The 12,671-nt window shown below is 41.4% G+C and overlaps 1 protein-coding gene across 7 annotated transcripts in view; it reads left to right on the top strand.

Annotated features, from left to right (window-relative positions):
- Positions 1 to 1,093: 1,093 nt before the first annotated feature.
- The window catches only part of LOC134226876 (multiple epidermal growth factor-like domains protein 10), a 447,567-nt gene continuing 435,989 nt past the window's right edge, over positions 1,094 to 12,671 (top strand). For 2 of the 7 annotated variants that reach the window (XM_062708002.1, XM_062707993.1), the window contains exon 1: positions 1,094 to 2,359. The gene's annotated coding sequence lies outside the window, so the exon portion shown is untranslated. The remainder of the gene's footprint in view (positions 2,360 to 12,671) is intronic. The other 5 variants (XM_062707983.1, XM_062707965.1, XM_062707957.1 and 2 more) reach the window with 4 other exon arrangements.

Below are 12,671 nucleotides of genomic sequence, written 5' to 3'. Positions count from 1 at the left end.
AATAATCGGAATGATTTGGGTCAATCCTCGGTACGGTTCCAGAATTATTCCATGGCCTAAAAATTGGGATCTATCCGGATCGAATGCTACTTGTTGCGGAGGAATCGGTGAAGAAATGTGGTTTTACAGCAGTTTTTATTTTTGAAAGTCTTTACCCAATTTTTCCCATAGGATCGTAAGTTAACATATTTGCAGTTTTGATCCATCGTATGAAAAATCATTGAAACATTTAGTTTGACGGTGCCAAAATGGTACAAGATTTAATTGCTTGGCTTACTTTGCTCTCTCAAATTGTTCACATAACTCATCACGAAATGTGTGACAGAAAAATTATCGTGTGAAATTATCGAAAATTCAGCAAAATTTGTTGGAATACAGCATACAATATTGTAATATCAGTATTATCAGCAAGTTTAATTTTATTGAATGAATTCCAGCAAATCATTTTGCTGGATCGTGGAAGTTTTGTATAATCTCCTACAATTAAATTTTGTTGTGTATCACAAGACCATCAATACCAACAAATGGACCTATTATGGTTCGTTCCCCCCGACCTAAGCAATTTTATCGGTCGCTACAGGCAATATTCCATATACGCTTCAATACATACGACTACAGAAATCGTGTCGCGTTTGTCTGGAGGAAATTGAGAGGAGGAAGTTCGGTATTCCATCGATCAGGTTACACTTTTATTGAAAAGTTTTCGCTTCTAGGAAGCGTATTAGCAAGTGAACCAGTTAGCCTTCCCTTCCCTACATTGATTCGAGCTTTTATCAATGCTCAACCTGTGACAGCAAAAGCTCAGTTTTCACCCATCCACACCCTCCTGTCGAGCTTTTGCATTGCAACGCACCTCCACCAACGACCCATTCGTTTGGAGTCGACGCGCATGCGTGTAGGCACACACCGATACATCGCTCCATGACTGCAGTATTCGCGGCTCCAAGTTACAATACAGAGAATGCTTTGTCAGTTAGGCGCTCCGTGATGTAGGCAATCCGTGTGCTACACACCACCCAACGTACGACGTCCAACTTGCGGTCGGATTGGCATCGTGTGCTTGTTGGCCCTCGATGTCGCTGCTCGAGCCAGTCAGTCGGTTAGTTCTATTTATTATTTCGGTTATTGCAGACACGCGGGCGGGTTTGTGTAGTTTCCACGCTGCGAAGACCTGCATTACGATTCGCACATACAGAGCCATTGCAAGCCAATCAGTCCATATTCTGTCGCCAAGCCGAACATCAAATGTGTCATCGACCCAACCACAATTGCAGGGTCCTAAGAAGGCCTACAGTCAGGCGATTTTAGTTCCGTCAAAGTTGCAAAAAATAGAGCCACATTCCGGAAGTTACTATTGTTCGGGTCCATTCATTTTTCCTCTGTTCGCCGCCGCCGTCGGTTTTAGATTTTCGCCGTGTGTTGGTTCGATGGTAGTTCGGTTCCCGATTTGTACGATTTAGTTTAGTCGAAGATATTTTGTACGTTTGTTTGGAGCTAAGAGTGCAGTTGCAGTTGCTGGAATAGCGCAGAATTTTTTGCCCAGTGCCCACCACAGTACGAATAGTTTCAACCCCAATGTGCTTCGGGTGCGTTCTAGCAGAGTGAGTCACACTATTACTTGGCAAAAATGCGTTTCGAACTTTTTGCACCGTATTCTGCCAGCAACCGACTTTTGGATTTGAAGTTTGATCGTTAAGTCCTTTGAGGCGTATAGGTTGCAGCGAGAGAATTTGGTGAGAGTAGATTTATTTGTTGTTTTCGGTTAATTTCCTGCGTTTTCGGTGTAGTTCCGTGCTGGTGGCCCAGTTTTTTTTTTAGTCTAGGTGAAAAGCAGTGCTTGAAATCGATACAACATCATTCCAAGGAAGAGCAGGAAGTGCCAGGCAGCGACGAAACCGTCTAGTGGCGTTGAAGAAGCAAACAAAAGTAGTGTTACCCAAAAGAGGGCGCTGGCACCTGACCTCCCAATCACATCGATGTTTATGTGGCACGGCAGCCGCGTGTATAGTGTGTGATAAGTTTTTGGTGCGATTTTTGTTTCATTTTACCACTCCAACCACTCGTTTGTTCAGTTCAGTCCCGTTCGGTGTCAACAAGAAATAAGTGGAAATACAAACGCGTGTGTGAGTGCTGCAACCGAGAGTGGTGCGCCAGGATGACGACAGTGCCGCAGTGCCATTGTTGCTGCTGCTGCTAGGGAAACGGCAACCGCCCAGTGAGGTTTGATTCGATCCCTAATCCAACGACCACGACTACGATTTCCGTAAACACACGCCAGCCAACGCGGAGCCGAACAGGCCACCACCAGTTGGGAACCTGTGATTAGTAGTCGCCGGTCGCGAATCAGTCGGAGACAAAGGTAAGAACGAGTGACGCCTGAATTTAGTCTACCGCCCGTGGCCAACTGGGACATTGGTATTGCAAGTTCAGAATGTGCATCTCGCGTGTTGCCGTTCGTGTGTAAATAAATTCTGCGCTTGTTTGATACTGGCTCACGCTTTTCCGTCGGGGATGGGAAATTTCATTTGGACGGGACGAAGTGGGTCAGGATTCGGGGCTGGCGGATATTTGATTTTTAGTTGACAACGTGGGTTTTAATTATTACATTTGGAAAGCATAATGTAGTAGTCTTAAACTGGTGTCAGAATTAATGGTTCGAAACCTGGCTTGTGGATACGTGCTTTTATTTGAATTGGCCAACGGGTCTCACGCGATTAGAGTAAAATATTGAGTGTTGCATATTATACTCTACAGAGGAAAATGAAAAATTAATTAACATATTTCTTATGTTGCCTTGAGTGAGTGAGCGGTTAGTAAAAACCGTGAAGTTTTATTCCCATATTACGCAGATCATGTTTGGCTTCTAACGGTTACCGACCGTCTATATCCGAGGTTGACCAAATTATGAAGGACTCTTGCTATAATGACTTATACAGGGATGTAGTAGGATTTTATGCAGATTTATAATAAATGAAACCATCTATCATTTAGAAAAGACTAAAGTAGTCCGAATTCGATCGATCCGATTCGGCATGTAGGATAACTAAATGGCGCGTTTCATTCCAGCTGAGAAACCAACTTTTACTCTTCATATAAACACTTTTTCATTTTTTGACAAAACCACTTGTGGTATTAAATAGTAAATGTTACCAATGAGCGGAATTGAATGGGTACATGGCCACCTAGAGGTAAATAAGTGGACATAATTCGATTTTTCTCATATAAACTTCATGTTTGTTGAAACTTTTTCAAAAAAGGTGCAAAAGCAAACCATGGCGTGAAACGTCCCACAAAAGGGCGAACCAAGTTGTCGTTGCGGCTTAAGGGACAAATAAAACACGAGGCAACTAAGAATCGATTGTCTTGTTCGCAAATTGCCCCATTAATGCCCAGGGAAGTCGAGAAAATTTCCAATCGAATCCAATTGCCAAGACCGGCACCGGTAATCGAACCCAGCCTCCCTCAGCATGGTCTTGCTTCATAGCCGGGCATCTTACCGCTAGGCTAAGGATTCACCTAACATCAAATGGGCGAAACTGAAAAGTAAAACAAAACTGACGAAGTCCCATAATCAGGGCCGGATTTAGCCGGAGGGGGGCTCCGGGGCCGACAGCTTGTGGGGGACCCAAAATGTACAAAAAAGGTTGGTTTTGGTACATAAGATTTGTGGGGGCCTGGGGTCACGAACCCCCGCCAATCCCTAAATTCGGCCCTGCCCATATGGAATGAAAGATACAAAGTCGAAAAGTGTTTTTTTCAGATCATTTTTTTAAAATTTGGACGGGCCAGCTGTTATTGACATGATCTGAATGAAAAAGGCGTCTTTAGATCCAAGCGCAATTTTGGGGGTGGATGTTTGATGGTATGGGGAGCTTTCTTATACCATGCCAAACTTCCAATTTGTTTTATTTCAACAAAAATGAATTCAGGAATGTATTTGGATCAACTGTAGGATGTTTTTTGTCGGACACTTGGAGAATTATGTCACAGAAGATGTAATTTTCCAGTAGGATAACGCGTCCATTCATGTTTGCAAGCAATCTAAGGCATGGTTTGTTGAAAAAAAAAATTCCGCAGCTTGAATTGCCGGTATCCAGCCCTGATTGCAACTCCATCGAGAATCTGTGGGGCATCCTAGCTCGGATGGTGTACGCAAATAGACCACTATACGGCAGTGTTTCCTATCTAAAGACAGTTAAAGAGTGTTGGGCCAAAATCGATATGGCAACAATGCGGAAGCTATCCGATTCAATGCCAAATCGGATTTTTATTATTATTAATTTATTTATTATTTATTTATCAAAGAACGGTTGAAGATAAAAGCAAGTGGATCAGCCACAGCTCTTGCACACCGACGGAACACAACAGCAGGAATGCCAGGAACGGGCCGGGTGAAAAGGAACATTTCAGCTTTTTTGTAGCATCAACGGCAATGATCGTTATATTTGGCGATATTTGAAACGTGTCTATGTCAACAACGTCGAGCGGGATATTTGATGCAGCTAGCTCAGCTTCGACGTGAGTCGATGTTTCAGACTGGTAAATGGATGAAAAATGCTTCGCAAAAAAGTCGCACGCCTCTGATAAACTTCTAGCTTCCTTGCCGTCGTGGATCACACTGGACGGAACAGAGGTTTGTTTTCGTTTGTTATTAACAAAGCCCCAGAAGGATTGTACCCTTAGAACATGTGCTTTGTAGAGCGCGGCATTCGTCTTCATAAAATCATCACTAGCACGTTTGAAATTTGAAAAAATGGACAAAAATTTCCGATGCAACATTTATCATAGTAACCCATGAGTCAATTTGACATCTCTATCAGTCGAACTCTAACCGTGATGGCAAAAACAGTGAATCAACTTCGTTCAGAATTGTGCGCGTTCAAAGAACGGCCGCGTCGAAAACGGACATCGTTCGGCACTTTGTGGACGTCGGATACGCCTGTTCGTACACCAAGGAGTAACGAAAATGCTATTTATTCACTTCCAAGACGATATTGTGATGGTAGGTCCGGAGACCCATACTGTTATATACCAATCGACTCAGCTCGACGAATTGAGATGATGTCTGTCTGTGTGTATGTGTGTGCGTGTGTGTATGTATGTGCGCAAATAAAACTCACTCATCTTTTAGGCACTTATCTTGATCCGATTTGTTTGATAAGCTGCATTCGACGGGGAATCACGTTCCATTGTTTTCTATTGAAAATTGGCCAGATCGGACTATGGGATCAACAATTATGGCCAAAATACGATTTACATACAAAAAAACACGCTAAGAAATTCTCACTCATTTTTTTAGTATATCTAATGTACGAGAAAGGCACAAACATCGATAGGTGGATCAATCAGGGTTTTTTGTTAAATATCATATATACACAGTACATGTCTCGAAATGGACAAATTGATATGAAATTTGCGAAAAAGAATCCACGTGTCTTGGAGGGATTCGAACCCTCAACCTCCTACTCTCTAGATAGGCGTGATAACCCCTACACAACAGATTGCAAATTGAATATCTTTCTGCTGCTTGATTTGGTTTTCGTACGGCCAAGTTGCCGAATAATATGCAATTAATTGTATTCAAGTGTCGGTCTTCCACCGTCATTAGTCGTCTGAGTACACGCGACCGCATGCGTAGAGCAATCACACTCATCAAATGCTGTAGCCAAGCAAGCCTTTGGCACAGCAGAGTGTGATTGATTTGCACAGAGTAATTTTGAAACGTCGAATTCATTTTGAGGTTAAAATGGTTAACCGGCATACTTTATGTTATCCAAGGGCTTCCGCAAGCCTAGGCCCTATGATCTAGAACAAAGACAGTGTCCTCATTCTAACACTGCATCAGTCAATTTCCCGCTTTGGCGCAGCTATGAGCAATTCACCACACTAACCATCGGAAAGTAGACAAAAAATAGATTTTAATACATAATATAAAATCTTTTCGAATCTTTCCCAAAAAATTTAAGCCAAATTTTATTTTCCCATCATATTTGTTTGGGACACACTTTACGGAATGAACTTCAACAAGACACCAAAGATTTAATTTACAAGCTGCAATAAAAAAAATTGGAACTAGCTCATTCAATATATATGTTAAATTATAAAAATATGGGGTTCACGAAAAAAATGTTGCTCTCTAATAATAAACAATCCCAAGCAGCACAAGTCCAATGAAACTGGTTACAGCAACCTAATTGTGACTAAATCGGGTCACACATAAGCTACTGTGATCTATGTACAACATGTGTGCTGCTTGGGATGTGCACGCTTGACTGTGGATATACAACAGTAAAGCACATGTGAAGATTGGACAAATCAAGCATCCGAAAGATAATCAATTTGCAAAAAAAAAAAGAGCTAACCGCGGTGGAGGTTGGTACTCGGATTCTGATGGCTTTCCCGCAAACGTGACCTTTAAGTGGTCTTGTTGTGTAGGGGTTATCATGCCTATCTAGAGAGTAGGAGGTTGAGGGTTCGAGTCCCTCCAAGACACGTGGACTCTTTTTCGCAAATTTCATATCAATTTGTCCATTTCGAAACATGTGCTGTGCATAAGGTCTGTATCTATAATAATCCGAATACCTCAAAACATACATAAAACATAAATTTCGCATTATATTTCAGTTGTACTTGTTTATTTCAGATTCGTGGGATATGATTTAGCAATTAACGAAGACATAATAGTTATTCGGTATTGTACAGACTCTTCAGATATCGTGGTAGCCGTCTTTGTCCAAATTTGTTGGAAGTGTTGGATATCCTTTATTCCTTACTTCTTTCCAGAAAGCTTCCGCTTCATCAGAGCCCAATATCTCTCGATAGGACGTAGTTCTGGACAATTTGGCGGATTTGCGGTTTTTGGTACATTGTTGACGTGATTTGTCTCGTAAAGCTTGATCCACTCCCCCCGGCCCCCCCTTATTTACGCCAATGGTCCCGGGAATTGGAAGTCAATTTTAATATTAATTTCATTGCTCATCAAAATACATCAATTGTATTTCGTCAGAACTTGCTCGACCAGCATTCTTGCGCGATGTTTGGCAACCAGATTCTGTTTCAGGGTCCTGTTGGGACGCTTACTGACATCATACGACTTGAAACCTTCACGCCGACAGATTATTTGAGCTGTGCTGTACGGCGCAGTGAACTTTTTCGCTAAATCATGCTAGGAAATCCCAAAATGGTTCCGAACTGCTCTGCAGACTTTCACTTGTTGTTTCTGGTCGTATGTTCCACTTCTACGATTGTTTTGTGCTACGCGATCCAGAAATAGTGTTTCCCGATAACGTTTGACAGTTTTTACAGTCAATTTCGCTAATTTTAGATACTTTGAAATCATTCCTCCTGACCATGTTGGATTTCCAACGTGAGTGTGCAAAATTTGTTCCCATCTATCGCGTTCCATTTTCGATAACTTTTGAACGTGAGCATCAATACTGATGAAACTTTCACCATAAATTAAACAAACCTTCCGCAACGATGTGATGTATTTTACTTCTCGGTACAGCCACCAGAGGCGCCACAGTAATTAGAAAGAAACGGCCAAATACTAAGTGGATCGAGCAGGCGGGGGTCAAGCTGTCAAATGTTTGTTGCCACAAATTTAGCGAATGCCGACGGCACTAATACTACACCATAGTATATGAAAAATAAACACTGCAGTGAGTGAGAATGTAATGAAACGCACAAAGATATTGATAATGCCAGAAACAACTGTTTCTGTTCAGCACAGAGTTTCTTCTCACAACATAATTATTTATCAGCAAATTTCGCGTAAAGATTAACGTAAAACACCACATTTTACGGGTTTGGTGCATTTTGTTCGTTACAATATTTTATTTGATATGTGCTTTCGACACCACTCTCTCTAGTAAAACGGTAAACAATGCAATACCACGTCAATTCATGATAGTATATGAGCATTTTGACATTGGAGTATAAATTTATGCGCCAAAAAAGAGGGTACTGTCATACTTGCCAAACTCCATATGAAAAAATCCGTTGTCCCCCTCTGGGATCGAGCTTTACCAATTCATCACAGTTTTGGCATAATGGCATGATGCAGAATAGGGCCAAAACAAAGGGTTTTCTTTGTGGCTTTTGATGAAGGGTAGCAATTGCTTCTGCAGGCACTCTTTTTGATAAATCTCCTTGTTGGTTGTGCCTACTGTGACGAAAGATTTAAGAGCTGAGCAGAATGGATACGTTTGCGTGCGTTTTGACAGTTTTGCCATGGGAAAACTGTCAAAACGCACGCAAACGTATCCATTCTGCTCCGATCTTTACTCTTTTTACCACACGTGCAAATTGCTTGCCATACAAGGTATTTTTTTTGGAAATTTCGATGCCTTCTTCGTCCTAAAATGCACAGCTGTAGCATTTCTGGCCATAGCAGAATAGAAAGCCAGCCCTGGCAGCTGCTTGAAATTCTCAAGGACATAAGTTTCATCGTCCATAACATCGCATGAAAACTTCGTCAAGTATTCGCAGTACAATCGTCGAGCCCGTGATTTTGCTGCCAAGTTCTGTTTGTCGTTGCGATTTGGAACTGTCTTTACTTTATATGACTTCAGCCCCAAACGCTGTTTTGATTTTTGGACAAAATCAGGCGACATCCCTATTTTGCGAGCCACCGTTCGAATAGAGAGATTTGGGTTTTGTTTCAATATCCCCTTCACCTTCCGGTCCATGACAGGATCAGCACGTCCAACGTTTTTATCACTTCTCGGCTTTCTCTCAACTGTCAAACGTTCCGAAAATGATTTGAGCACATTGTGATCGGTGGATTTTGCCAAATTTAATTTATTTGCAAGTTTTCGATTTGACAAATCAGGATTTGCCTTACGCCCGTACAAAATCCGCTCGTGCACGTGTTTTTCATTCGTCGCTATCTTGAACACTAAAGATGGAATGTAAAGACCAATTATTGTCTTTTTCATCATAGACTCATATTTCCAAACATTTTCAAAAAAATTCAAAGCGGTGGAAAACGTTCGATACAGAGTCTTATGATCTCATCGAGTCTAATCGTCAATTTAGTCGCAATTAAATCTTCTATAGAGAGCTTTCTACAAAACTCGTGTGTTAGGGCAGATTACAAAGAGCTGCTGCTGCTATGCCTGCTAGCCATTGGAGAAGATGAATACGAAAATCGTAAAATAATAAACAAACAATTTTTGAAGTTTTCTTTTTAAAAAAATATATTTTATCTATTTTCCGTAGAATGAATATATGAATTTAAGTGAACCTCGTTTCAGACCTTGAATTAAAGTGAACCTATTTTTTTTACATTTGAAATTCATACGGCTTGAATAATCCCAAACATTTATCTTTTGTTGTACATGTGCAATGCATCGTGCGCGATGGGTGGCCCGCGCAATATATTCATTGAAAATATATCTCTTGGAAAAAAAAAATAATCAGGAAAAGAAAGTTATCAGAATGATATGCATTTTCAGAGTGAAAGTTCATTTATTTGCATGGTACTCTGCGCCATTATCAGTGGCGGCACTTAGGAATGATTTGGAATTTTAGAACTCGTTTGAGTCGTTGCAAAACTGTGTGAAGATTTCGGGCGAACACTCCAGTTCGTTCGAATCGCGCCGGGGCCTAAGACAAGGTGATGGACTTTCGTGCCTGTTGTTCAACATTGCGGTAGAAGGTGTCATGCGGAGAGCCGGGTGTAACAGTAACAGGTACGATTTTCAACAGATCCAGTCAACTTATTTGCTTCGCGGATGACATGGACATTGTCGGCCGAACATTTGCAAAGGTGGCAGAACTGTACACCCGCCTGAAACGTGAAGCAACAAAAGTTGGACTGGTGATAAATGCGTCAAAGACAAAGTACATGCTTGTGGGCGGAACCGAGCGCGATAGGGCCCGCCTGGGAAGCAGTGTTACGATAGACGGGGATACCTTCGAGGTGGTCGAGGAATTCGTTTACCTCGGATCCTTGCTAACGGCTGACAACAACGTTAGTCGTGAAATACGAAGGCGCATCATCTGTGGAAGTCGGGCCTACTACGGGCTCCAGAAGAAACTGCGGTCGAAAAAGATTCGCCACCGCACCAAATGTGTCATGTACAAGACGTTAATAAGACCGGTAGTCCTCTACGGACATGAAACATGGACAATGCTCGAGGAGGACTTGCAAGCACTCGGAGTATTCGAGAGACGGGTGCTTAGGACCATCTTTGGCGGTGTGCAAGAAAACGGTGTGTGGCGGCGAAGAATGAACCATGAGCTCGCCCAACTCTACGGCGAACCCAGTATCCAGAAGGTAGCTAAAGCCGGAAGGGTACGATGGGCAGGACATGTTGCAAGAATGCCGGACAGCAACCCTGCAAAGATGGTGTTCGCTTCCGATCCGGCAGGTACGAGACGGCGTGGAGCGCAGCGAGCGAGATGGGCAGACCAGGTGCAGAACGACTTGGCGAGCGTGGGGCGTATCCGAGGATGGAGAGATGCGGCCTCGAACCGTGCATTGTGGCGTCAAATTGTTGATTCAGTGTTATCTGTTTAGATGTTAACTAAATAAATGAAATGAAATTGAGTCGTTCAAACAAAGAAATTGGAATAGCAATGAAAATGAACGCACATTTGGACTCAGCGAAAAAAATGTTTGTTTAGCATTTGTTGCCGAAGAAACTGCGGTAAAAGTTAAAAGAAAAATGGTTCAGAATCGTGACAGATCGTTTAAAGACGGAAAATGTGAAAGATCTGATTCATCAGAATACGTAACCAAATCCATGCCAAATCCATTACCAAACTTTGCGGTCTCTGAGCCATAAATAAGATTAAGTTTCACCAAAATCCGCGAAAACTTATACGTAGGGTTGCGCGGATTTTTAAAGTTCTAAAGAACCCTGAGCAAATATTCAATTTGGACCAGACAATTGGAACGAACAATTTCAAACAGAGACATTGTTGTGCCGGTTTAGGTTGGTTCAAAATTAGGTTGAAGATAAGTTGGAAAGCTCCGATAGGGTATCCTACACTGCCAAAAATATCTATATAAGATATATGTGTCGCCGTTATAAATTTTTGCAGTATCTCCACCCTAATATAATCGATATAGAACCACACATAAATTAAATAATTGCAGGGCTGGTAGCGATAAATGCCGTTCAAAATAGTGACTTAGTGACCAACGATGACGAAAAAAGTGACCAAATAGTGACTATCAGAAGCAGAAAAAGTGACTAAAAGTAACTTTTGTTTGAAGTATTAACCAGGTAATGAGTTGAGTTGCATTCGTCAAAAAGATATTTTAGTTACTAGATAAAGATTGTCGCTGTCGTCGCTGTCCGGATCTTAGCAGGGGGCAACCGACTTGGCAACACCATCATAAATACCACGAAGTTGGACGTTGAGAAAGGTATTCGTTGGGATATCCAGAGGCTAGCAATACGACCATGAACTTTATTCCGTAACACACCACTTAATGCCATTTACTCAGCGTCACGGGAGCAGGTAATGAGTTACAAGTTGTTACACTAAACCATAGAGTAGAGTGGGGCAAGAGTGCGCGTGGGGTAAGAGTACGTTTTCGATTTTTTGAAGCAATAAAAAAAGATAAACTAGCAGCACTGCATCAGTTTGACAGGTATTCTGGCCAACTATTATCATGTGTAATTGTAAACGATTGGAATAAACAACAAGGGAGATATGGAGTTAGATAACTTTTTAGTCATTTTGCTAAAATAATTGGATTTCCGCAACTGGCATTTCATTACCATATATACGTTCAATCAGGTGAACATTATACCATTTCGATAACCTATTGTATAGAGTACTTTATGGTACAGAACACCAATCCGGTTAGTTTTCCAAGAAGTCAAAACCATTGCTTGAATCATTTTTGGGACTGTGGGGTAAAAGTACGCAGGAACCGGTGGGGCAAGAGTACGCATATGAATCTTCAAGTTATGGTGTCAAACCCGTATCTCCGGGCGAAATAAGACTTCTTCCAACGCGTAAAGATCCACAACTAAGAAAAAAGGGACAGAATTTGAAATTATCACAAATTTCTAGGATAAGTTGAAGTAATTCGGTGTTAGAAAGGACTTAGCGAACAAAGCACTGAAGCGAAATAAGGAAATTGTATTAGGACTTGTTGTACACCTAAACATAGTACGAAAACACAATTTCATCTAAATGATAATTTCTTTTAATCAAAAGAAACATTCGTAAATTACGCAACGTTTAGCTGGGAGGGGTTGTGAGATGTGTGACGATCCATATAATTTTAAGAGGATTCATACAAATAGTGTAAGATAGGAGGGAAGGGGTGATGAAATAGCCAAATTTTACGTTACGTGATTGGTGGACTTTCTTTAAGGAAAATGCCTTTGTATACGCCACGCTAAACGTGATATATATTTTTACCTCTGTAGTTTTTTTTGTATAAAAAAAAACAATGGTTTTTCGTATGAAAGTGCATATTTCTAGGACCCCCTCTCCCTTTAAGAGTTACGTAATCTTTAAACATTCCCTAATATATGCTCATTAAACATCAATTAAATGTTATTAACTCTTATTTGTGTTAATATATACTTAAAGCACATGATTGGATAAATGCGTACTCTTACCCCACCCGATGCGCACTTTTACCCCACCGGTGGGGTAAGAGTGCGTTTTTCACTTGTCTTGCAATAAGGGTTCTACTA

Source organism: Armigeres subalbatus, chromosome 1, assembly GCF_024139115.2.
Source record: "Armigeres subalbatus isolate Guangzhou_Male chromosome 1, GZ_Asu_2, whole genome shotgun sequence".
Taxonomy (NCBI): Eukaryota; Metazoa; Arthropoda; class Insecta; order Diptera; family Culicidae; genus Armigeres; species Armigeres subalbatus.
The sequence above is the reverse complement of the archived record's forward strand: the minus strand, read 5'-3'. Positions and strand labels throughout refer to the sequence as shown.